General features: G+C 37.4%; 1 protein-coding gene, 1 long non-coding RNA gene and 1 pseudogene across 12 annotated transcripts in view; 1 reads left to right on the top strand and 2 right to left on the bottom strand.

Moving 5' to 3' along the window:
• LOC105427296 (chromatin assembly factor 1, p105 subunit) overlaps positions 1-27512 on the bottom strand; it is a 798730-nt gene that overhangs the window by 27049 nt on the left and 744169 nt on the right. The gene's annotated exons all lie outside the window — the stretch shown is intronic.
• LOC148936396 (uncharacterized) lies at positions 1386-18754 on the top strand. The gene is made up of 3 exons (XR_016139548.1): positions 1386-4102; positions 11964-12045; positions 18433-18754. It is a non-coding gene; the product is annotated as an uncharacterized LOC148936396 (long non-coding RNA).
• LOC148936397 (uncharacterized) lies at positions 13390-15609 on the bottom strand (annotated as a pseudogene).

Here is a 27512-nt window from a genome sequence, read left to right on the forward strand (position 1 = left end):
TCCTTCCCCTTCCCTCCCTCCCCCTGCGCATGACCGTCGCTCATTCATCTTGGGCGGCGGCAGGTGCGTCAGTCGGGCGGAGGGGCCGCGCCCGGATAGGCCCGTCAGCCCTGGTGGGCTGAGGCGTTCCCCGGGCAGCCCCTCTCGCCTCCCCGCCACCCCTATTTTGGGGGTTAGAGTGGGAAGCTGGTCTCCCGGGCTGGGCGGTCTTATCCTTTTTCCCCGGGGGAGGTCCACCCCCTCCCGTCGGCCCAGTACCCCGGTTTTTGTCGTCCCACGCTTTTGACGGCGGAGGCGGCCCGGGGGCACCGATCCTCATACTTTTCAGGATCCCGGGAAACACTATCCCCAGGAGAGGGTCCTCTCCAGGTCCCCCTTTGTTAGGGGTCCGTCACAGCGGGCCTCAACTGGGCCCGCTATCACCGTGGGTGGCGCCCTCCCCAGTCTCGGTCTAAGGACCGGGGGACCAGGGGGGAGGGTCTCCACGCTGATGATGCGCCGCCCTCCCCCTCTTCTCTCCCCTCCGTTCCGCCCGGGTGGCGGGGAGAGGGGGGAATTTATCCATCTCCATGCGGACTCTTCCCCCCGGATCATCGGGAGGCTCCCCCAGATCTCTGAGCGTGGGGTCGAAGGACCCGCGGCGGCGAGAGCGGAGGTCCTCCACCTCCGCTCTCAAATCATCTACCGCCGAGCGGAGGCTCTCTCCAGTTGAAGGACCTGTTCCTTCAAAAGCCTCCGCTCGGCGTCCCCGTCCCGGCGTCCGTCCCCAAGGCCCTGGTACTCAGGACCTCAGAGGCGGCCATCATCCGGGTCGTTGTATCCCATAGGGACCTGACATAAGTGCCCTTGAGATTCTTGGAGGTCTGGGCGACCTTCCTAATGGCCTCCACAGCCTCCCGCGTCTGGTTCCTTATAGCGGCGGTGAAGTCACCTCGCCAATTGGTCGCGAGGCTCTTCTCCTCCGCAGCTGCTTCGTCCAGCTTTCCGGGCTCCGGGTAGACCCGGGGATCGAGGGCCATTTTTATGGCCTCCTCCTCCTCTTCATCGCTTCCTGGTCCTTCTCTCCGTCAGTTTCTCGGCGGTGAACTGACCGTAGTGCGTCGGATACTTGGGGCGACCCCTCCTATTCCTTCTCTCTTTTTTGGGAAGATGAGGGGTCGACGGTGCCAAAGAGTCTGCGAAGCGGATCTCTTCGACCGGCCCGGCGCCGGGATCTTCCCCCCCGAGAGCAGCTCCTCTTGGCCCCCCCCGGTTGAGGCGTGCGACAATAGCGACCTCCTCGAGCCCGCCGATGGAGAACGCATCTCTGCGCCCCCGTCCCTATCCCGGGCCATTGTCCTGGAGCGGGGGCCAGGCCTGCGGGCCGGCGTTGGCGGTGGAGTTAATGTCCCCTGCGATGTTTGCAGGGGTGGGGGTGGATCCCCTCCCCCCTTAGGCGGAGAGTCTCCGCGTCGAGAGTCGTCCAGACCCCGACCTCCAGGGCGTTAGGAATCTCACGCTTCCCTAATGCCGCTTTAACGGAGCGGCTGCCCTCTTCAGCGGTAGTCACTTCCACTGCAGGACCCGCTGGCAACCCTGAGTTTCGTCCGTCGTCAGATGACGATGCGGGAGGAGCCGGGACACTACTCCCCCTAGCGCGCCAGGACCTGGGATTCCGAAGCCCCTGATTCGGTTTATTTCCATCTCGTTGTACATTCCATTTGAAACATAAACGTGGTTTGTTATTCGAGGTGTCCTTTCCCTAGACCGGTTGCCTTCACCCGGCTCAAGAGCCTGGTCTGCCCTTTACATCACGTGTCGCCGGACCCCGACCTCGGAATATGTCCGAGCGGCTCCGACGGCACCCAGACCATAGGCCCTGCCCTGGAAGATGTCCAGGCGGCCCTACGGTCCGTCCCTCTGAAATATGAGAGCCGCGACCCTGCCTCGGAAACGTCCGAGCGGCCCCGCGGCTCAACAAACTCCCCTTATGGGCGGAGCACCGCCCCCCCCCGTGGCATGTGTCGAGCCGTGCCTCGGGAACATCCGAAGATACGGTGACACGCCTGCGGGAACACCCGCGTCGTTGCGGACAGGGAGCAGACTTCCCTCTATCGGCGCCGCATCAGGCGTTTGAAGTCAGAGTCGCCGCATCCTCTACCGGCCCATTGGATGTGGATCTCCCGAAGGAGATCCGACACCCTACTGGGAGACCGGACCCAGAGTACAGACCCTTCTGCCGTAGCGGAGAGAGTCCGTACGGTATGCCTTAGACCCCTCGCACCCGGGCTTTCCCGGGGTTAGACCCCAGTACTGCCAACAGGTGATCATTGGGACAGGGAGCCCCCTCACCACGTCAAGATGGCCCCCTCACCACATCAAGATGGTCGATAGTCTCCACAAAGTGTGGAGACCCATCCCATAAACCCCCCACAGAGTCTCGTCTTCGGGGCTGTAACCTCCGATATATTGATGCGGAACTCCCTAGTTCACTGTCCTAGGGAGCCCGCCCCCGCGCGCCGCATCCGGTTGGTTTATAGTGGGGTGATGCGGAACTCCCACTAGACCGACGCCTGTGTTCAGGCCAAGTCCTCCAGCTGGTCCCCCGAAGGGCACGCCCTCCGACGAAAAGGGAGGGGGGCAGGATTATTGCGGAGGGGTGTGCCGCCCCGGCAGCCTGCTACCAGCCGAGAAGAGTCCGATCCGTCTACCGGTCAGGCCACGCCGATTTGTGCCAGAGATGCTTCCACCGAATGTGGTAAGCCATCTGGCCCCGGTTCGCTCTCCGTTCATTCGCCCATCCCGGCCAATAGGTCAGGATGGACAAACTCCAGGGGGCGGACCCCGTTTTGGTGGAAAGCGACGTTCGGGATCCGACCCTAGGTCACTCGCCACCCTACCCGTGTCCCTGCCTTCGAGTTTTTATACAGGGGAAGACAGATGCCCTGTTTGGCGATGTGTGACTTCCTAAGGCCCACTCTCTGTGAGTGAGTCCGGAGTCGATCCACTGCTCCTACCCGTGTCCCTGCCTCCGAGTTTTTATATGAGGGGGAAGCAGTCCCCTGTTGGCGATATGTGACACCATGGACCCGAGAGTCCAGCGTCTAACTACCGCCCCTACCCGTGTCCCCGCCTCCGAGTTTTTATACGAGAGAGTAGGCGGGCCTCTGTAGGAGGAGACGGAGCCAGAGGAGCACCCGAGAACTGGGGACCCCGCCGAACCCGCGTCCTCCTCGCGCATGACCACCGATTATTCCACCCCCTCTACCCTATGCCTTCCAATTATTTATACAGGTTGAGCGACAACCCTGTTGGCGATGTGTGGCACCGGAAAACCAGCATACGCCGGAGGTCCGGCGCCCATCCACCGCCTCTATCCGTTTCCCCGCCTCCGCGTTTTTATACGAGGGGGAAGGCGGACCCCTGTTTGAGGATGTCGGGCTCCGGGATGCGAACATCCCTTCGCCTCCCATCCCCCCTTCCCGAAGCCTGAAGTGTCCGCGTGGATTAGCTCCAGGCGACCTGTCTCGATAATAATACCGAGACAGGTATTCTACCCGGCCTCCCAATGTGGGGGTTAACTACCCTAACTACGGGATAGCGACCGTTCCAGGCGAGTACCGGCCTAGGGCCGCCCGCCCAAGGAGTCGCATCCCGATGCCCCACCGGTAGGCGGCCCTGCTTTCAGATTCGAGAGTCGAAGTGTATCCCACCGTCAACTCCCTCCTCTGTCCATTGGCCCATCCGGGAAAGGAATAAATCTCTATGCCCAGGCGGACACACTCGTGTCCTCGCGTTGGACCCTTCAGAACCGACATCAGCCAAGCCCAGTCACGCCGATGGCTTAAGGGCATCTGCCCCCGGCCTACTTTTCCGGGCCTACACCCGGAATTTCGAACCGTGACTGCGACACTCGTAACGAGACCGACCGCCCATCCAGAGCCTAGACCAACGTGCCAGTGCACGCGGTCTACCGGAAGCCAGAGCCCCGTCAGCCGCCAAGGGGGTACTTCGGCGTTATTGATTCATCACGTGGAGGTGGGGTTGGCACATGGACCGCTGTTCTTCTGAGAGTCAGACTTCTCTTTGCTATGTGTCTTCAACCCCAGGGTATATGATACAGGTCCTCTATTTCTTCTTCTTGCTTTTTCCCTTTTTTCCTTGCTTATATCCTTTTTTATAAATTTATCTATATTCTTCTATACTTTATCTTTATCCTTAAAAAATTATATCACACAAAAATTTATGTGGGGACAAAAGACGTCCTATCCACTCAACGATCAAACACTGATTATTTTTTTTCGAAGTTTATGACAGGTTATTGAATCAAACTTTAACAAAACATTAGCTCACACCGATTCCTGCTTTTTCGATGAGTGGTTTCGTAGCACACGATGTGATCGTTTTCGATGTTTCCGATCTCGAACACGAATGTACAGTGTACACGAGTACACATTGAGTTTTCCGAACGATCGATGTGTATTAGTGGCACATTAGTGTGTATTTCCGAACGCAGCCTAAACTAGATTGCTAACTAGTAGCACAGTATAAAAAAGAACAATAGCACAGTATAAGTAGATACGGTAGGTTCACTCTGCTCAATATCCGTGAAATGGTTGTCACTTGCGTATGACAGAGATGCACACTCAACAATATGGCGGTTCAAAAAAATTGTACATGACATAACCACAGTATTATGATATAAATTTGTCAAACCAACAGAACAATTTAAATACTCTATAGTGTGCAAAATTTATATAAACATAAATAAAGAAATGGATATCGAATTGAATATTCGTTATATTTTGTTTTAGATATTATATATAGCGTATCTTCGCTTAGATTATAATAAAAGAAGGAAAATTAAGTATAAAAAGAATTATTGAGAAGTGAATTTGAAATTAACACACACTTATAACATAGGATGAGTCAATGAAAAAAACAAACTTCAAAAAATATCAACCTCATTTCTTTTGTAATTGTACACACACACACACGCACGCACGCACGCACGCACGCACGCACGCACGCACGCGCGCGCGCGCGCGCGCGCGCGCGCACACACACACACACACACACACACACACACACAGAGTGTAACGTCCGCAGAAAATTAAAACTTGCGAACGTTCATCCGAAATGACGTAGGTGCAGTCGAGTGGTACCTTAGGTTAACGCATGCACAATTTTAAATGTTAAGGCATATAACTTTTATCATTTTACAGTCTTATCATTTTTATATATATATATTCCTCTTTTTTTATATAACTTTTATTATTAAGATAATTAATAATAAAGCGAGAACTCATTTTCTTTCGTCTTGCGATAAGATAATTTTATAAGATAATTTTATTTTATTATTATTATTATTGTTTTCTTTTGGATATATATATATATATTTGAATATATAATTTGAAAATATAATTTTATAACTTAATTTTCGTTTTCTCGAATCATCTCTTCTTCAGTTTTCAATGTTGCAATTGTAGAAGAGACAAATGAGTTCGATGATTTTAGTTTATCCTAAAGGGGAGGCTTATCGCACTCAAATATTCCTAATATAAACTTTCCAACGAAGGGTTAATTCGGAGAGTCTTTTGTTGTGTAACGAAAATTTAACTGACGAAAACGAATTAAATAAATTCTCGTTTTGCAATAATAAGATCTATTATTAAGTATTAGCGATATCTACGAAAAAATATTAGATTTTAGCTTTATTTTTCTTTCTTTCTTTTCCTTTTATTTTTTCCTATTTTCGCGTAAATAACCGTAACACGAAATAAAGTGCTCAGTCGAGAAGTGCTTTGTTTGCTCCTCCCCTTTGCATCGGCCCCTATCCTAGAGATACGGCTTGGATGCAGACGCGGCAATCATTAACGAACCTCCAGAGAATGTAGTCGTCAAATCATTCCACTGAATCAAATCACTGAATCTTTTACTATTAAGGATGAAAACTAAATTAACTATTAAGGAAGGAAAAGGAAAGGAAAGGGAATTTGCTAGAATTTTAAACTTTTAACTATTTGCTTTGAACCACTTAAGGTAATCATTTCTATTATTATTATTATTATTATTTAGATTATTATTATTACTATTATTATTATTATTATTATTTGATTGATTGGTTTCTTTATAAATTAAATTCACGTTAAATTTATATCATCTTTTTGTGTAGCTCTTTATAGTAACACTTAAATACTATATTATATTTTTAATTTACATTATATTATTATTATTATTATTATTATTATTATTATTGCCACTTTGTTAATGTTGTTTTTATATAACTCTTCATTGATATTTCTGTTTACGTTTACATTGATTTAGGAAATTATCTTTATTGCGAATCAAATCTTAATTTAAATCTTAATCTTAAATTGTAATTTCGCAAACTCTAATCTAAATATAACCATATTTAGTATCCATAAAAGTAAAACTCTCCAGAGTTCCTTTCTCAAACTCATTAATCGTTCTACGCCATCTCGGGACGTAAAACACACACACACACACGCACGCACGCACGCACGCACGCACGCACGCACATATCATAAATGATCTTATCAATTAATAAATCTTTTTGAACTCTATAATTTTTATCTAAAATTTTATTTTTTAATATGTACAATAATATTGTTGCGGCCGTGCGGTGTTCCGTTCGGCGCTGCTGAAATTAATCAATATCAATCGATAAGAGTTTGAATAGAGGATCGGCCCTTGGCAACGCGTCATTCTCCGATTGTTATACAGATTTGACGGCCAGATTCCGCGGTGGCCGGACGCGTTTCTGTTCCGTTGTACCATTTGTTTAATAAAGAGCGAGCTTTTCTTTTAACAGTGTTCTTCCTTTCCGAAAGCGCTCCGCCGAGTATCGCGATCTCGGGAAGTAACGCCGCGAACGCGACAATTTTGGGGGCTCGTCCAGGATCGAATTTTTCGATTCGTGTATGTGTGTGTGTGTGTGTGTGTGTGTTTGTGTGTGTGTGTGTGTTGTGTGTGTGTGTGTGTGTGTGTGTGTGTGTGTGTGTGTGTGTGTGTGTGTGTGTGTGTGTGTGAGATAATGGTGGAGCGACAAACAGAAGAGACGGGGACTGGACAGGAAGAGGCGAAAGGTCGGAGAGTAATCTCTGCGAGAAAAAGGGCTTTTACTCGAGCGGAAGGGCCGGAGGCGTCTCCGAACTTGGAGGAGATTCTTCGCTTAACGCTGGAGGAGCTTCACTCTCTGAGGGAGGAGCGCGCTCGTCGAGAGACAGAAACATTTTCAATGCCCGGTCCGCAGGAAGATATTTCGCAACGTCCGATATCAGGCCAGTTTCCTTTTTCAAATTTTAGTTCCGACTTGAAATTTAAGCCCGATACTTATGACGGTAGTGTTCCGTTGCGCGAATATTTTACGCAGTTTAATTTAATTGCGCCGGCGAATAATTTGGGAAACGCGGAGAAGGCTGTCGTATTAGCGTCATGTCTCCGAGGAAAAGCGCGTGCGATTTTGGAAGGGGGCACGGATTTTGAGAACTCTCAATTTGAAAATTTGGTCGCGCGTTTAGAGCTACGTTTTGGAGAAAATTTATCCTCGCAAAATTACTATCAATTTACGAATCGAAAACAGAGATTCGGAGAAGATTTAGCTGCATTAGGCTCGGATATCGAGCGTTTATCTCGATTAGCTTATCCTGAATGTTCTCCCGGAGTTCGTGACAAAATTGCTTGTTCACAATTTGTAATTGCATTGTCTGATGTGAATGTTAAACAAACATTGCAGCTAGAAGAGTTAACATCTTTGAGGGCGGCGGTAGAAAGAGCTTTGGCTCTTAAAATTATTAGGGAGAATTGTTTAAAAGAGCGGAGAAATTTTGATTTTAAAGAGGTTAAAGATTAAAGAAGCTCGAATTATAAGAGCAATCCTGATTTAAACGGGTTCAAAGTAGAATCTCGTGGAACGAGGGGTTTAAGAAAAAGAAGAATTTTAAAATTCAAGAGAAAAAGGAATGTTGATAGTGCGGAAAACAAGGGCACTTCCGTTCCGAGTGTCCATCACTTTCTGTTTCACAGGAGGGAAAATAGGTTTTGTCGAACTTTCTGGGCCGGGCTCGACAAATAGAAGAAATGCCCCGGGTGTTTGTAGGCGTTTTGAGAGAGGGTGTGAAAAATCAGGAAATTTTGTTTTCCAAGGCTCTCTTAATGGGAGAGACTGTATTTTTAAATTGGATACGGGCTCTGATGTGACCTTGGTGAGTAGTAAATTTATAGGGAGAAAAGGGAAGCGTTTTTCAGCAAAGGAAGAAAATTTGAGGTATCCTACGGGAGAAAGGGTCCCGATCAGTTTTAAAATGTTTGCTAAGATAAAGTTAAGGAGATTTAATTTAGAGTTACCGATTTTTGTTGCTGATATTGGAGAGGATTGTATTTTGGGCGCGGATTTCTTTTCACGAATAGGGATGCAAACTGTAATAGAATCTTTTCTCCGTGGAGGTCATAGGGAAGATTTTTGTCGTCGGATTAAGCAAGAGGACGAAGCTATGCCCGCGGAGTTGGAAGAATTCTTTAATAATAATTCCCGAGAGTTGGAGGAAGATCAGAAAATAGTTTTCGCTACATTGTTGCGAGAATTTCGTGACGTGTTTTCGGAGCAAGCTGTTGCAGGAAAGTGTGAAGTTCTTCAACATAAAATTGAATTAATGGATTCTTGTCCTATCAAACAGGCTCCTAGGAGAATTCCAATTCATATGCGTTCAGAAGTTGAAAAAATTTTGCATAAGAGATGGGAGGCTCCTAATTTGAAAAACAGTTTTCTTCAGTTGATGGTCCCGCGAAGCAAAGTGAAGCAGATTTGAGAAGAAGCTCATGATACTCCTTCTGGAGGGCATTTCGGGATCAATAAAACGCTGGAAAAGATCCGGAAGCGTTTTTATTGGGCAACCTGTAAGAAGGATGTTGAGGAATGGTGCAGAACCTGTAAGATTTGTATTGCGAAGAGGGGTGCTGCAGATAAAGGGAAATCTCCTTTGCAGATCTTTAATTCGGGAGCTCCTTTTGAGAGGATTCAGATGGATATTTTAGGCCCGTTACCTGTTTCTTCTTCAGGTAATAAGTATCTCCTAGTTGTTGTTGATTGTTTTACTACATGGGTAGAGGCTTTTCCTTTGAAAAATATGAGAGCTACTACGGTAGCAGAAATTTTTGTTAATCAGGTTGTTTCTAGATATGGAGTCCCGTTGGAACTTCATACTGATCAGGGAAGGAATTTTGAATCACAGCTCTTTCAAGAATTGATGAGAATTTTGGGAATTAGGAAAACGACGACGACCGCTCTTCATCCTCAGTCTGATGATCAAGTTGAAAGACAACATCAGACAATTCTACAGTATTTATCAAAGTTTGTTGAAGCGAATCAAAAGGATTGGGATCGTTGGATTCCCATGTTTTTTCTTGCCTATAGGATCTTTAAACATGAGGCTACAGGCGTAACTCCTTCAGAATTGTTTTGCGGAAGAGATCTTACCTTGCCGATGGATTTGCTAAGAGGTACTCCTCCCAGTTATGGTTTTTCCGAGTCAGCGGAGGAGTACGTTCGGAATTTGCGGCAGAAGCTGGATGAAATTCATCAGAGAGTAAGAGAGAGATTAGAATCAAGGTCTTTGAAGATCAAATGCCGCTATGATCGAAAGGCTAGGCATCCCGTTTTTGAAGAAGAACAGAAGGTTTGGTTATTTAATCCTTATTGTAAGAAGGGTAGGTCTCCCAAACTACAGAACGATTAGGAGGGACCTTTTGAGATAATTAAGAAAAATTAGTGATGCAGTTTTCTGTATTTCTCGTTCAGGTAGTCGGAAAAGCAAGGTTGTGTATGCCGACAGGTTAGCTCCGTTTAGAGAAAGGGAAGAATTTTAAGTAGAGGTTTTCGGGGCCCGGTTTTCCAATTTTGACATTACTTTTATTTCTTGTTAATTGTTTTGAGTTACTGTGTTCTGTTTTATCTTTCTTTAAGCTTCCTTCCGTCGTGAGAAGCGTCGTGGGGAGATCTTCGAGCCTGAGCACCAAGCAAGATCTTCAAGCTCGTGCTTCAAAGAAGTCTGCCTCGCCCCCGGTTTTCCGAGTCGTGGTTTTTCCGGGGAACGATGGGCGAATGCCGAGGCAGGGGCTTAGTGTGTCTTTTAGAAAGACGTAAGGGTCCACGACGATTACCCCCACTTTGTCCGAAAAATGGAAGAGAGAAGTGCGCAAAGCTCAAGACGAAGAGTCAAGAGTGAAACGCGCGAAAATTTCAAGAACAAGATTCTTCTGAAGAGTAGAGAAGACTGGGATTAGAAGTAGCGGCGCCCGGTAACCTGAGGCAGCAGCCCAGGGTAGGGCAGGAAGTCGCCAGGAGTCCAGTCTTTTCCAAGAGGAAGTTCTTGAAAGAGGAAGAATTGTCGGGACGACAATTTTATAAAGAGGGGAGCAGTGTTGCGGCCGTGCGGTGTTCCGTTCGGCGCTGCTGAAATTAATCAATATCAATCGATAAGAGTTTAAATAGAGGATCGGCCCTTGGCAACGCGTCGTTTTCCGACTGTTATACAGATTTGACGGCCAGATTCCGCGGTGGCCGGACGCGTTTCTGTTCCGTTGTACCGTTTGTTTAATAAAGAGCGAGCTTTTCTTTTAAGTGTTCTTCCTTTCCGAAAGCGCTCCGAGTATCGCGATCTCGAGAAGTAACGCCGCGAACGCGACAATATATACACCATATATCAATAAATATACACCATATATCAGTAAATATACATTCTTTATATTTAATAATTGTAATAATTTAATAATTTTTCATATTTGTATGTACATACATATATTGGTAAAGGAAATAAATTTATATGTGAATTAAATGCAAATTAAAAATTTTGAATAATTTTTTTCTTATTATATTTGCATAAATTATTGCATTTGTTTTTCTTTAATTACATATATAGTTTTATTTTATTTTATGCTTATCACTTTAAACTGCCTGCGCTGCACACTCACATTATACGACCATTTCACTTCAGAAGGTCGATCATGTAACTTTTCCCCTAGGGCGGAAAAGTGAAAAATTTCATGTAAACTTACGATCATGTATGATTTTGCGGGATCATGTAATTCTCTCAAACGTGAAAATGTGAAATTTTTTACATTTTCTTTTTCGCCATGTACCTTGGTGGCGGAAAGGCGGAAATCTAAGAAATTAATAAATATGCTTCGGAATTAGAGAAGATTAGGGCTGCGTTAGGATTAAGTGTATGTAATACATATACAATTAATTATTAAAAGATATATATAATACTGTACCAATAAAATAATTTTCATTAGCTATAAAACCTATGAAACTATATTTCATGATTTCACTTTCCACGCATCCAAGCTACATACATAATCGCTGTACGTGAAAAGTTTCACGTGAAATGTCAAGGTGTAAAAAATGAAAAGTAAAAAGTGAAAAATGAAAAGTGAAAAATTTCACGTAAGTTACATAATTGACTCCAAGGTGTGAAAAATGAAAAGTAAAAAGTGAAAAATGAAAAGTGAAAAATTTCACGTAAAGTTACATGATTGACCTTCAGATCAAAAATGCCGACTAGAGTGAACCTATTGTATCTACTTATACTGTGACAGTAGGATCATTCTGTCAAAAAGCGTACTAATAATTCTCTCGCGCATGACCGTTTTGCACAACCAATACGGCGGTTTTTTAGCATCAGTAATACTGTTCAATATACAAATGCGTAAATATAAAAAAAAATCATTAATTTAGAGTGCAATATTTTTATGATTTTATATATATATATATATATATATATAATTATAATATAAATAATTTTATATATGTATATTTATGATATGCATTTTTCATATAACGTGATTCTTAATAATATTTATTTACATGTATGTGTATATATGTAACATAAAATATTGTTCAAATTATTAACTTTCTTTATTTATAATATTTGTATGTATTAATTCTATTTATAATGTTGCAGATCGCTGTATATTTGGAAAAAAAGCAATTTTACGAAACGTGGATAAAATTATTTTACAAGAAACATAACTCTAATCTAAAAGGTAAAATCAGTATTATTCTATGCAAAAGTTTATAATATTCAAAATGGAATAATAACTATAATTATTAATCAGATAATAATTTTAACTATTAAGTCAGTGAAGAATTAAGTTTAAGAATTAAAATGATCATTGTGCAAGATGTTTGAAATAAAAATAAAAATAATACAGAATTTTTTTTCATTCTTGAGCGCTAATATTCTTTCTTCATAATTATAATTTTGAGCACAAGATAATCAGAATATTTTTAATAATAACCTTTCCATTACACAATTACCTTTCTATATAAATTTAATCTATATATATTTTAAGGTTTTAAAAAAATAATAAAAATAATTATGCAAAATACACAGACATGTGTGCGTGTGCGTGTGCGCGCGTGTGCGTGCATGTGCATGCGTGTGCGTGATGTGTGTGTGTGTGTGTGTGTGTGTGTGTGTGTGTGTGGGGGGGGGATGCGTGTGCGTGTGCGTGTGCGTATACGTATGCGTGTGCATATGCGTGTGGATATGCGTATGTGTGTGCGTGTGTGCTCGCGCGTATGTGTGTGTATGTGTACTAACTTAAAGGGATCCTAAAGTCTGTTCTATTTTATCGATCAAACCGATTAATTTTCCGGCACGCTAATTTCCTAATTACATTTGCAGATTTAAAAATCTTTTTCCACAATTAAAGTATATGCACCTATATAAGTTATACCGGTCGATTTTATACCGAGAACGAAAAAAATTTAAGAAATTTCGATCTTTTTTACTGACTCTTAGTCCAATATGGAGTCAAGAGTTGTCATGCGAATATTTGCTTCATATAAAAACTTAGCAGCCTATTTGTACAAAATAAGATAGGAAATGCGAATTACATGCAGGAACAATGTAGAGTTTTTACAATTAGATTTGAAAACGTGATATGAAAGATTAGCGTGCCTGAAATTTGTTCATATGTGTATCATGTATGTACAGAAATGTATGTATGAGTGTATGCATGTACACATAAATATATCTATGTATGTGTATATGTGTGAACATATGTTTTTGTCAGAGTTCGCTCGTCAGTTTAGCATCCTCTTAAAGATTAAAAATTAAATGACCTTATTAAAAAAACTAAAAATTAGTTATGCAAAATATTATTATTCTCTAAATTGTTGTATTTATAATTACAATTAATTCGCAATTGTAATATATCTAATATGTTCACTTTAGTTATCAATTTAAATTGTAGTCCGCACAATCAACAACATGGCGATCGTGTAGCATTCAGATCAAAGGTGCCACTAAGAAGTTATCCTATTGTTCTTTTTTACTGTGCTAGTAACTAGTTTTTCACTGGCAGAACTGGTGCGCACTGAGTGCACACTCGCTGCGGATAGTGTTTCATTGGGCATTTCAGTGTGCACGAAAACGGTGCATGTTGTTTCATTGGAAAGCCTAGTGCCGAGTTTTTGCATTTTACAAGGGGAACACTAGATGACTAATCGGGATATTTTGATGTGCTTTATACAGGCTCTTGAGCGAAAAAAAATGATACGTGTCCAGCCGTTCTTACCAATGACTCATAATTTCGAAGAAATTGATTTTTAAAAAATGAATTTAGTCGGCCGATATACGAGCAAAATGTTTTATATATTTAATCATCACTATTGAGCAAGAGCAGCGGTATACAGGTGGTAAGGCGTTGGCGTTGGACGATGTAGATCGTGTGTTCAAATCCTGTCGCATATATATATTTTTTTTTATTAAAAATTAATTCGTATTTATTTTGTTACTGTAGATGTTTAAAAAAATTATTTAATTATATCTGTATATTTTTTGTAAATAAAGTTTTTAAGTAGTTATTGTAATAATTTGAAAAATCTCTATAAAAAATATTAATATCTTTATAAGTTTAATTTTAATTTAATGTTATTAATTTTAATTACTTTTTGATTGTAATAAAATTTCATAAATTTACAAATAAATAATTAAATACTCCTGTATGAAATAATTACTATTACTATTGTCATCATCGTTGTTATTCATATGGATGCATAAATAAAAATGTAATAAAGACCGTTATAGTTTCTGATGAAATTGATGATTAGGAATAAATAAGTCACATACGTGTCAGTATGTTTATAGTCTCTTTAATTTTGATTAATATTAATCGATTTATTATTATGAATAAAAGAAAAAGTTATGTGTTTGTAGACGAACATTGTGTGGGATGATACAGATCGTAGAAACAAAAAAAACATAAATATTTATTACATCGTGAATATCTAATAAATAAAATTTTGCTGCAGACACAATTACTTCTTCTAATATCTTGAGAAAAGCAGATTTGATTAACATTATGAAAATATTCTCTTTCATGGATCAATTTTGATGAAAACCAGGCATATTTTATCATTGGTGCGAAAATTGGAAATGACAATTGATGATGAATTATTGAATGGATTTTGATGGCATCTTCTCACGTTGACAGTTCTTTACGTTCTTGTAAAATTTCTTGGGAATTTTGAATTTTTTTAATAAAATTTTTTACTTGGCGAAAAAAATAAATATCGCATGGTTGACAGTATGGAGTGCAGTGAGGAGGAATCACTTCTATCGTAGATGAGCAATTACCGTCATCATCGGTGAGAGCAATATTGAAATGAGTATCTGTCTGCCCGCCCCCAGGAATCCAAAATTAACAAAAAATTATTGTTTTTACAATAAGGTTTGATGATTTCGTGCACGAAGGTGTTGAATAAATTCTTCGTCAATTTGTCCGATTTGGAGGCAGTCACAAAAACATTTTCATACACTCTCATTAATGTTTGCACTGCAGTATAAACACGTGATCCAAAATTACCTTGTACTTCCTGCATACAGAAAAACTTTTGGAAGAAATTCTCCTGCAGCTATTATTGGGCGGTAGCTATGAGTAACCTTATTAAAATCTTCAAGAAAAATTTCCGTTGATTTTTCTCGTTTCACAAACAAGGTTCTCTGAACTAAACATTGAACATTAAACCTGTATTCGCACCCGGTTTCAATATCAATATTAATTACAAAACGATGAACAAATTTTGTTATTATTTTTGCAATTCTCTTCTGAAATTTTTCGGCTTCTTTTAATATTGTTAAAACATCCATTGCTCTTTCAGATTTAATATAACATGTGACTTTACACTGTTGAATGCTATGTTCGTTTTTAAATCTATCCACCCAAGATTGTAATGCGGTAAAATTAAAATGTTAAGAGCGATATTGCACCGCTGCAGCTGAAACCCATTGTTGTAATGTCCTTGTTACGAGTTGTTTTTCCTCTCTTGCTTCGCAGAAACAGTCAAAGTCCACTTATTAATTATATTGAATTTTTCCATTATGCCTCCACCTTTTTCGATTTCAGCTTTCCACAAATTTAAATCACTTGCGTTTCAGACAGGTACCTCCATGTCGGTGAATTGATTTTAGGGTCCATTTTGGATGTTCTTTGACCAAATTTAATATTTTAATCTTCTGATCACTTGTATAATTGTATAATTGTATTATCAATTATATAATTTTTCTTTAGCTTCTCTGGTATTTCATACGAATTCCTCATTAGAAGGGATGGTAACATCCGATGACTTTTGCGAAGAGCTCGAAAAACTTAAAACATTTCTCTTGTTCGTCGCGGCTCCTGGTTTCAACGTTTCGCGGGATAGCGTCGGTCGAATGTGATCAGGATTATGCGGAGAGAAATAAAATATCGAGAGCCTCTTTACGTTACATACAAAGATTTATATTTATTGCTAGCTTGACGTATTTATAGTTTTGCTGACGAGGTTGTTGTTAGGTACAATATTTACATTTTGTCCCGGAATTTGGTCGTATGTTTCGGGAAAAGCGGAGCGAGTTCCGAGAATCGTTATAATAGATTTCGCTCGCTGTCTGTTCCGCGAATTCAGCGTGTTCACGGTAGACGCGCGGGCGCGATGGTGCGAGGGATCTTCGGCGCACGTGTTATGACCGATCAGCTGTTTATGCGTCTCATATTGTCAGACTGAGGTTGTTGTGCGGTGACTATGAAATGCAGGAAGCTCCCTGCCTCTTGACCGTCAGCAGAGGATGGCACAAGAGTTTGCTTTCAGAGCTCAGATTGAGAAGCTCCTCAATCTGTGAGCAAAGCTTGCGCGCAGGGGATGAGAGGAGCGAACGGCCAGAAGCTCCTGGCGCGATAGGAAGCGATAGTTCGCTTGTGTTGGATAGGAATGGAGATATCGAGAGCAGTACTGGACACCTTACTCGCCAGTGATAGTTCCTGATCATCCACCGGAGTCACTTAATATACCCGAGTCGGCCGTCGGTCGGGAATAGTCGGATATTGGTTGGCCGAACTCGGATCGGGGCGATTTCGGGGGGTGATCTCGCCGGAATATTTACGACAATTCGCCGAACGTGCTCGATGATTCCGCGAAGATGTTCGGTGGCGCGGTCGATAGCGGGGCCGGCGGCGATGGCCTAACCGCGTCTATTGTTTAGCGCTGTGCACGTGAAGCCGTGCGATTTTAATTTGGCTATGTCTGGTTTTCGACTTTACGACGGTGAGATCGCGAAAGGATTGCCGTGTCGATACCCCGACGGTTGATCGGTCGGGGCGATTTCATATTGTCTAAACAATGGGGGTGAGTGACGTTACTTATTTCATGCACTTTAGATTGTGAATAAAAAAGAATAGAAAATAATTTAATTATTTTATAAGTATCAATTACTGTAATTTACTAAAATTACATAATTGGTGAAATAATTCTCAAGGTATTTGTACGTATATTCAATAATCATTCGCAAATATAATACATTAGTGGAATCACTAATATAATTAATATAAAATATATATTTCATCAATTATTGAAAAACGAAATTAATTTTTAATTTTAACTTTTTTTTAACAAATAACTATAATTTATTTATTAATCAAAATTAATAGATTATATAATAATTTGTAATACATTACAATTAAATTAATATCAAATAAGAAAGTATTCTTTTAGGTAATAATTCATTAATTGTCTATAATATTGAACCGGTGAATGAAATATTAAAATTAAAATTAGTTAATACTCTCTGGTGGAATGCATTCATCCGCCAAAAATAATTCTTCCTCTTTCTCGAAATAAAAATCATTATTTCTGCCACATATTCTACAATTTTCTTTCCTTGCTCTTTCAAAAAACTTGGAACTTTCCACTTTTTCCAGTTGTAGGTCGCATAAAATTTGATCACAAATTTTCAGCCCGACTGTAACATCTTATTTTGAAATCGACTTGAAATATATTGTTTCACTCTCTCTAACACCAATAATCGTATTTTGCAGTCCACTTGTGATTTTACCATAAATATTTCTATTAATGTTTTCTATCCTGCTAATAGATTTTATTTAAATATTTTTTCGTATGTGTTAAGGACCTGATTGTGAGTTGCTCTACTTTCGTGAATTGAAGCGATTACAGTCCTTGATAAAGGATGCGATCGAGATGCGATAAAATGTTAGCGCACTGTTCTATTTGTTGCACCAAATCTTGTTGCACGCTTGGTCAAGATACACGAAAAATATCGAACAAACTATTCCTCAATTCGCGAATTAAATCGTATTCCAAAAAAAGTCAAGGTCGTGATAACAAAAAAAATGTCAAAGAAATTGCAGTGTTTGATCGATATAGCGCGAGTGCTAATATGATTAACAATAAGCGCCGCTTGTTTGCGCGAATTTCTTTTATTATTTTGCCCCTCTTTATTGAGATCTTTACCGTTTCGAGATCTCTCTTTATGATTTGGTGCGCGGCGATTGGTCGTTAAGCAAAACAATGATTTTTTATTACACATGATTTATTTATTCCTAATCATCAATTTCATCAAAAATTATAACGGTCTTTATTACATTCTTATTTATGCGTCCATATGAATAACGACGATAATGGTAATTATTTCATACGGGAGTATTTAATTATTTATTTGTACATTTATGAAATTTTATTACAATCAGAAAATAATTAAAATTAATAAAATAATTATTCTATAAAATAATAATTAAATTAAAATTAAATTTATAAAGATATTAATATTTCTTTATAGAGATTTTCAAATTATTACAATAATTACCTAAAAACTTTATTTACAAAAAATGTACAGATATAATTAAATAAATAATTTTTTTGAACATCTACAGTAACAAAATAATTACAAATAATAAATAATTACAAATATGAACAAATTTTTAATAAAAAAAATATACGCGACAGGATTTGAACACGCGATCTGTCGTACAAAGCCAACGCCTTACCGCCTGTGTTTTTAGTTTAGAGCTGTTTATTTTCGAGATATGTTTACAATATAAAATTTTTGTCAAGTACAAAAAATAAACGAAAAAAACTTTTTCTTGTTACAGAGTTCAACTTGAGCGATACGGCATCTAGCTCTCGCCACTATGGTCCATGTTGAGGTAACTCCCTTCTTAATACAATAGATCCATAACATTATTATGCATAAGCTTTATATAAATATATAATTGTATCTATTTAATTATTGCGATTCCTATAATTTCAGAAAAAGAGGATCCAATACTAGAAAAAAATTGAAATTTTGTATTACTATATTATTATATTATCATGTTTATGTACAAATAAATAAATATATTAAAACTAATATGTAAATATATAAAACTAATATGTAAATATATAAAAAATAAAGAAAACTATTTCCACGTTTAATTCAATAGATAGCATCTATGAACGTGTCATTTTTTTCCAAAAAAAACAAACCAACAGACCCGCTATCCATTACAATTATATGAGTTATACAATCAGCAAATTTTTTAAATCGGCGGCAGAGGATGAGGAAGAAGACACCAATACTCCGTCTTCTTTCTTCTCTCCCTCAGCTTTTCAGGATTAGGCATGACCACACTATATCGCCATTTTATGTTTGTGTCACTGCTAGAGTGTGGCGGATATTCAAGCTTTTTGTTATTATGTCTTGGAAAAGGGATACGCCTATATCGTCCTCCATGTATCCATGATGATCCAAGTATAGAAATGCTTCCGGAGGTATGTGACTTGAGGAAAGCGAACACTCATGATACATTGGATTTGGATACAGCGCACAGCGTATTAAATTATTTTCAGTTATTTTGCTCGCTTGAAGAAAATGTTCACGTATCAAATGGATGATGAAGGTATCAATGCGAGGTATATTGGCTTTGTTGTACAATTTCAGATTATTAATATATTCCGTATAATTCGTTTGTTCAGACCTATACATGCCCAAACAGGCACGCAAGCATTTCCTTTCCAGTATCCGAATCCTGTCCATGATAGATGCACCAATATTAAACCATATAGGACAGCCATAAGTTATTATCGGTCTTATTAAACGTTGATAGCAGATAAGTTTTATTTTTGGGCATAGATATTTAGAATAAAATAAAAAAACTTCTTATGCTGCATGAAAGTTTTGGTAGCTTTCTTAATTTGTATCTCTATATGTTCACCATGGTGCAGTCGCTCATCCAGATTCACTCCCAGATACTTTACGGTGTGCTTATGCGAGATGCGCTGCAAAATATCATTAATCGGGGAATCTTTAATTTGAAAGATTTTATAAACCTTTCTAACATTCCTATTTGCACATGTCAGATCGGACCTAAACAATATAGTTTTACATTTTCTTACATTGACACAGTTTTCATGTTTGATAGTAATATTCTAATTTATTAAAAGCCTCTTGCAATCTCTCCTATATCCGCGAAGGCCTATCCACCGAATATACTATTAAATCATCCGCGAACGCAATTACTTGGAGTTTGTCGGGTTGATTTAAATCGAATATCTCTAGTAAACCGCGGTGAAAATATTAAATAATATAGGCGAATTTACCGTACCCTGCTGTAAACAATTGAAAGATTTGAAATTTAAGTTTCGATAAAATATCTCCATTGGCAGTAACAAGCGATTTTTTAGTAACCATATTCCATATAAGCTTGATTAAATGTCTAGGAAAATTTTTTTTTATCAATTTGAATAATAATTTGAATAATCCTTCTAACTATATTGTAGCAAACGCCTTTTCTAGATTTATCATGCACGTAGACATTTTTTATTATTTAGCGCCCAATTTATCCCAATCGGAAATTAATCTATTAATGGTATGGATCGTTGAGTGTTTGCGTCTAAATCCAAATTGATTTTCTGGAATAATATTTTCCCATCTACAAAAAGAGACTATCCGATCTTTAATAATGGATTCAAATATTTTACTAATGTTAGGCAACAGGCTTATAGGTCTGCAGCTTGCCAGTAAAGATTTGTCTTTATCTTTTTTTAATATTGCGACCACTTTAGCCGTTTTCCAATTTTCCAGAAAAATTGAGTAGTTGAATAGAGATTATTAAAAATGATTACATAATTAAAAATTAAATTTTGCGATATTTTTTTTAAAACTATGTTAGAAATTTTGTCCAAAAGATTTTTTATTATTTAACTTCCTAAATCTATTCGTCAAATCATATGTATTTGTAAAGTAATTTAAGTCCGTTTGAGCCATGGGAAAATCTGCTGTGTTTTGATTATTGAATGTACACAATGTCAGGTTGTTAATTCTTTCTATTTCTACTTGGTCTATAAACTTTTTCGTCTCTTTACTTACTAGATTATTAAATTGCGATTTGTTGTTTTCTATAATCCTATTGTTGATACTAACAAAGTGTGCTCCCATTACATTCAATTTGTCCGACAGCGCGCTTGCACTAATGCAATCTTCTTTATCTTTTTCAAATTGTGCAGTATCAATTTTCGCTGTAGTTAAAATAGGAGCATTAGATGGAACTTTAACTTTTACTTTTTTTCCTAAAAAATCCTAAAAATGTTATTAAATTGTAGAAACATGCTAGCAGAATTATTCTTAAGAATATTTTCAATTTTGCTTTTCCAATAGTTGTTAATAGAATTTGAAAACTTTATTTTCAACTCAGTTCTAATAGCGTTTATTTCTTCTTTCAAATTCTCCATTAGCCAGTGATTTGCTGCGGGCCATTTCCTTCGAAGATGATGAATTCTAGTAAGTAATTTATTTTTTCTGTAGTTTGCGTATTTTATTAGGTGTACAAAAAAGTTCTGAGCTTTTTTTTGTAAAATTCAATCTTTATTCAAAAACAAACCAAAAAATATTAATCAGCGAAATATTCCCCGTTTGCATCAACGACCTTTTGCCATCTTTCGGGTAGCTTACGAATTCTTTGACGATAGAAGCTCATCGGTTTCGAAGCGATAAAGTCATCAATGCATTTTCGTATCTCTTCAAATCTCACGAAATGTGTATCAGCCAAATGATGCTGCAGCGACCGGAATAGGTAGTAATCGGAAGGCGTCATGTCTGGGCTATACACCGCGTGCGGGAGAAGTTCCCAGCCTAACGCAAAGATATGGTCCTGAGTCGCTTTCGCAACATGTGGTCGAGCATTGTCATGAAGCAAGATCACTTTACGACGTCCTTGGTCAGTAAATGGCTTCTTTTCTTCTAATGCATCGCTCAAATTGGTCAATTGTTGTTGGTAGCGGTCTGCCGTGATTGTTTCATCCAGTTGTAACAACTCGTAATACAATACACCTTTCCAATCCCACCAGATACAGAGCAAAACCTTCTTGGCGTGGATATTGGGTTTTGGCGTCGATGTCGAAGGTTGACCAGGGTCAACCTATGATTTTCTACGTTTAGGGTTATCATAAAGAATCCACTTTTCATCGCCTGTAATGATTTTGTGCAGAAAATCTTTTTTCCGGAACTTTGAAAGCAAAGTGAGTGCAGTGTCACGCCGACGATTTTTGTTGTCTTCGGACAATTCATGCGGAACCCATCTGCCTTTCTTCTGAACCTTTCCTATCGTATGTAAACGTACGGAAATGGTTTGTTGCGTAACGCCAAGCTGTTCTGCAAACTCCTTTTCAGTTTGCGCAGAGTTTATATCCAGCAGTGCTTGCAATTCGGCCGTTTCTTTTGAGGGCGTCCAGCACGCGGTTCATCTTCAAGACTGAAATCTCTTTGGCGAAATTTTTGATACCATCTTTTACATGTAGTATGACTTACAGCGTTCTCTCCAGCACATAATGCTATGCAGCACAAATCATTGCAGTGGCTTCAGCAGCATTTTTCTTCAGATGAAACGCGAAGTGGATGGAAAATCAAATGCTCTTTTGTTATTGCCATCGTGAACACTACTGATTTTTGAGGTTATGTGCATCAAATGTCAAACCGTATGGCATTTTAGAAGGCTAAATGTCAACGCTTTAAAATCGCAAAAGGGCGGGAAGATATATAAAATTTAAATTGTTATTTCGATTGTATGAAATCTAAAGAACGTTTTTGAATCTCAGAACTTTTTTGTACACTTAATATTTTATTAAAATTATTATTATTTGAAGATAATATACATATAACAATGTAAGTTTTTTAATTTTCTGTTCTATTTTTATTTTACAAATATATATAGAAATACATATAATTTTATAGAATTACAATAATATAGAATTACAACAAAGCATATAGAGGTTATATGTAATAATAAGTAAGTTAATAAATAATTTTTTTAACAGATGAATGAAAATAATTGGAAATGCAATTTATTTATTGCATAATGATAGTACTAGCAGTGATAGTAGCAATAATAACTATCAGCAGTAGTAGTTCTTCAGATGAAAACTATAATTCGTTAGAAAATAACTTATATGAAGATCTGCTATTTCCTTTTCTTCAGCTATTAATGAATGGTAGACATGTGCAAAATTTTCTTGATGTGGTACACAGGAAAAGTGATGAAGAATTTAGAGAAGATTTCAGATTAAATCGCATGATTGTGTATAAATTAATAGGTAATTATTGTGATAATAGTATTAAGTATTAAGTATTATTATTAATAATATTATTTTTTAAGATATTTTATCTTATAATAATAGAAAAAACGTTCCATTTGACCACGTTGCGATTGACCACAGCCACTCAGCATCCGGTGCCTAGAGAGGTTTTCTTCTGTTCAAACGCTATAAATGGCTGGTAGTCAATTGCATTGTGATCAAACGGGCCTCACCCGAAGAAACTTATTTTAATTGCTAACTTTTTTTTAGAATCTTTTAAGGCCAGCAGATTTATGCTAACAAATAAATTTGGAAAAGAAAGAAAACCTGCAGAGTTCTATTTGCTAGTGACTCTTTGGTTTTTAAGTAACAAAGAATCACATCGAACATTATCTAATCTTTTTGATATATCATTATCATCAATATTTCGTATTATACATCGAGTCATCAGTTGATTAATTACTCTGGTATCGAAAGTTATTAAATGGCCTCAAGGAAATGATTTTATTTTATAATAAAATTTCTCGTGAATTGTAAGAAAAAGCAGGAATATCAGGCTGCATAGGAGCAATAGATGGTTCCCATATTTATATAAATAAGCCTGAGAAAAATAGTAGAGAATATTTTAACAGAAAACAATGTTATTCAATCCTTTTACAAGCTGTTAATGATTGTAATATGAGATTTCTTAATATATAGTGTGGTGACCCAGGATCTTTTCACGATATTCGAATGTTAAGAAGATCAGCTTTTTCATAGTGCTGAACAAGAAAGAGAAAATCTTTTTCCAAACAAAACTTTATCTCCTGTTAGGAGATAAAGGTTATAATGGAGTAGCAAAAAAATGGATTGTCTGTCCTTTCAAAAATAACGGTAATTTAACGATTCAACAAGAAACATTTAATACAAAAATTTCAATAACTAGAGTTGCAGTTGAAAAAGCTTTTGATATTTTAAAAGCCCGATTTCGCCAATTACATAAATTACTTTTAAGCGATGTTCAATTTATGACTCAAATCATAGTAGGTTATTGCGTACTTCATAATTTATGTTTAGATTATGTTTAGATTATAAAGATAACGGTGAAAATTTTTATAAAAATCCTGCAGCAGAGGAAAATAATTTGGCGCAAAATTATAATGAAGAAGGAGACGAAATTATAGACGAAGAAGATTTAGAAGATTGTCGAACATTATTATTCAGAGAACTATATTCTATGCAATAATTTATCTAATCTATATAATGAACATATCAGATAATATATATTATCAAATAAAATTAATTTCATATGTTATTTAACTTGTAATAAAATTTTAATATTATTAATATAAATAATATAAGACCATTATGTGAACCTAAAGTTCCTGATTCAGTTATGTCAAATATAGTTTATAAATGCGTTGCATTTAGTTTATAACTTATGTTCGTTTAAGTTATCGTATTGTGCCGCTAGCATTAGTGTTCCGTGAATTTAATGCAGCAAAGGGAGTATAAGCCTTCGAGGAAGAAGCTCGGTAGGATGGTCGAATTGTAAGAAAAAAGTCAATTTGAATCGAGCGCCCTTTGAATCCGGTGGCGCCGCGAACGTTTCTCAAAATTAAATTAAGTAGTAGGCGCTAGGGTCGCCGTTAGTTTCTCGGAAGTAGCGCTGAGTAGCCGGAAACGAAGGCGAAATCGGGGCCTTCGAAAAAGATCGAAACCTGCTTCGAAATCGGACATTTTCAGAGCAGGCGATACTTTCCATCGCGAAGGCAGTCTGGTCAATTCGCTAAAGAGAATCTCTGTTTCGATATTTGTTCGGTTCATCTGAAACAGTATAATAATTTGTGAATACTTGCACCAACGTTCGAATAAATACCTCTGATGTTCTACTCCAATAAATTGTGATTTGACTTACCTACTTGCTCCTTGTTCGCCGGCAACGTGATGCTAACTGGCGCCATTGCTTCACTTTTGTCACAATGGCAATTCGTTCGCATTCACTACTGGTATGAGCTTATAAATCAGGACTTTAGATTCATTTTAAAAGAAGGACAATTTTATTGGGAATATTTTATCGTGCGAACTTTGAAATACAACTAATACTTTACAGGATAATAGACAAGAATCGAACCCGGGCCTTGTATTAATTTGTCGGGTTCGATAAATTGGTAGTACAGAGCTGAGCGCTCGAGCTATCCGATATGCCGGCGATATGAGCTTAACGCGGCTGGTATATAAGGAATGTTATAAATTTTAAACCGGTTTTTCTCGAAAACAACTGAATATTGCGTCCTATCACTGAATATTGCGTCTAGTATCAAAAGGAATTTTTGATAATATGTATTTCAAGGTATGCGATGATGGTAACTAGAAGTACCAAGTGGATAGATAATTATAAACTCGAGGACTTCGTTTCTAAATGAATAAAGCAAAAGCTTTATCTTCTGTCCACCGTTTTCCAGGAGTATGATCTATATTGCGCAGCTGCGATTGAATAAAATGTTTGATAACTTCGTTTAGTTTTGTTTCAATGTAATAAAATATATTGTCATCTGATATAGCTTTTAATTTTTTTAAAGCATTTTTTTCGTCACGTAATTTTTTTTTATTTTGCCTGGTTGTGCAGTAATTTTCCGATGAATCGAGTACATAATACTCTTTTGTGATGATCAGGGTCAATCAACTCAAAGAAAAGCTTTGTCTGAATTATGTGCAGAAAATAAAACCAATTCAATTTGTTATCTTTATGATTAGATCTCAAATAGTAACCATTTATGATGTTCTTCATTTATTAAAATGCATTATCTTTGAAGTAACTTCCGCTTGTGTTAAAAAGCCAGATTTTCTTTTTCTTGGAATTGTAGAAACATGATGTAATTCACTTAAAGAGGCACATTTTCTATCTGTACAATCTTTATTATCACAAATGCAAATAAATTTTTTTCACTATTATTTATATTAGTTAATTTAATTTTAATTTTAAGCTTTAATTTCCAGGTTCATCGTTTTATTACGGAACATTTTGAAACATGTTATTGTCATAAAAATCAGCAGGAGTTTCATCAAAAACAATGTCACTATTCATGATAGTATTACATATATTTATATTAATTTCATTGTTACAAACAACAGAAGATATTTTATTCATAACTGGCTGATAATAATTATTATCTACTGGATCATTCTCAAAAGGAGTAGAAATTTGTATTGGGACTAAATTATCTAAAATTTCGATATGTTTTGGTACGACATTCGACTTCAACAGATGTTTCGTAAAATTAAGGAAATTTTCTTTCCAAAAATCTTTACAAATGTACGTATTCCGGCAATTAATATTAATATCAATACTATAAATAATTTTCCATTTTGTTGAAATGTCGGAATTTTTCAGAAATCTATAGAAGCGTTTATTAACAATTTTATGAATTTCATCTTTCGACCAATAGTAACTGTTGCTACATTCAAGAAATTTGCAAGAATATTTTTTTGTGAAGGCATTGTTGCATAAAAAAAATATTAATTGATATTAATTTGGAAAGAACGTGCAAAGCAATAAAATTTAAATCAAAAGAAATTGATCACAATGAAGTCATATAATCATCATGAAGTCATATACTAATCAGAAATTACATCGATAATATAAGGTCAAATTTTTATAGTCAAATAATACAAAAATGTACTCATCCAAATAAGCAGGCATATGATCGTTTAATTTTACATGAATATATAATTTTCATCACGACTAGAATTTCATATTCAATATTCACATTCTTTTTTCTTTTCGTTCATCCATCACATATCTTTTCGTTCATTCGTCACACATTTTTTCGTTCATTCGTCATATATCTTTTTGTTGATTCATTACACAATTTGGTGAATATCTCGCTAACTCCTCTTTTGAAACATTTTTTAAATGTATTGCTTTTAATATCTGCACCTGCAGTTCATAAGATGTCATGATATAATTGTATTTATACATTTATTTTTTTCAACAATACGGTAAAATATAAAGAAATATTAAAAAGTATTAATAGAGATTTAAAAAAGATCCAAATAAATAAAAATGAGACGAATAATATTAAAGAATAATAATATTAACAATAATATTAAAGAATTACTTTAAATATTTAAATATTATTTGAAAATATATATTTAATTAATTCCAATTTGAAATATACATAAAAAATTATAATAAACAAATGAAAGTTTCTTAATTCGAAGGCAACTTAATCTTAATGATCATCTTAATGATCATCTTGAATAATTAATATTAATAATAGAATCCAATTATAATAAACAATTCAACAAACATCAAATTACTGCTACATAACTTATAATTTTATAATTTTCTACTCAACAATAAACTATTACTTAATACATGTTATATAAGTTATATAAGTTATATTGTTATATTAAGTAAAAAATTATAATTGACAGTTATATAACTGTAATTTGATGTTTGCTAGGAAATAATTTTAATATAATAAAAATTTTTAAACAAACAATAAAACAAATAAATTTAACAAAATAAATTTAAACACAACAAACGTAAACAAAGAGTATAACTACGTAAACCGCAATTCTAATTATAAAACTAAAATATTGTCATATATAATTGGATGAAAAGTAGACATGATTGAAG

This window comes from Pogonomyrmex barbatus, unplaced genomic scaffold (assembly GCF_055798465.1).
Source record: "Pogonomyrmex barbatus isolate J1 unplaced genomic scaffold, ASM5579846v1 scaffold22, whole genome shotgun sequence".
In the NCBI taxonomy this organism is placed as follows: domain Eukaryota; kingdom Metazoa; phylum Arthropoda; class Insecta; order Hymenoptera; family Formicidae; genus Pogonomyrmex; species Pogonomyrmex barbatus.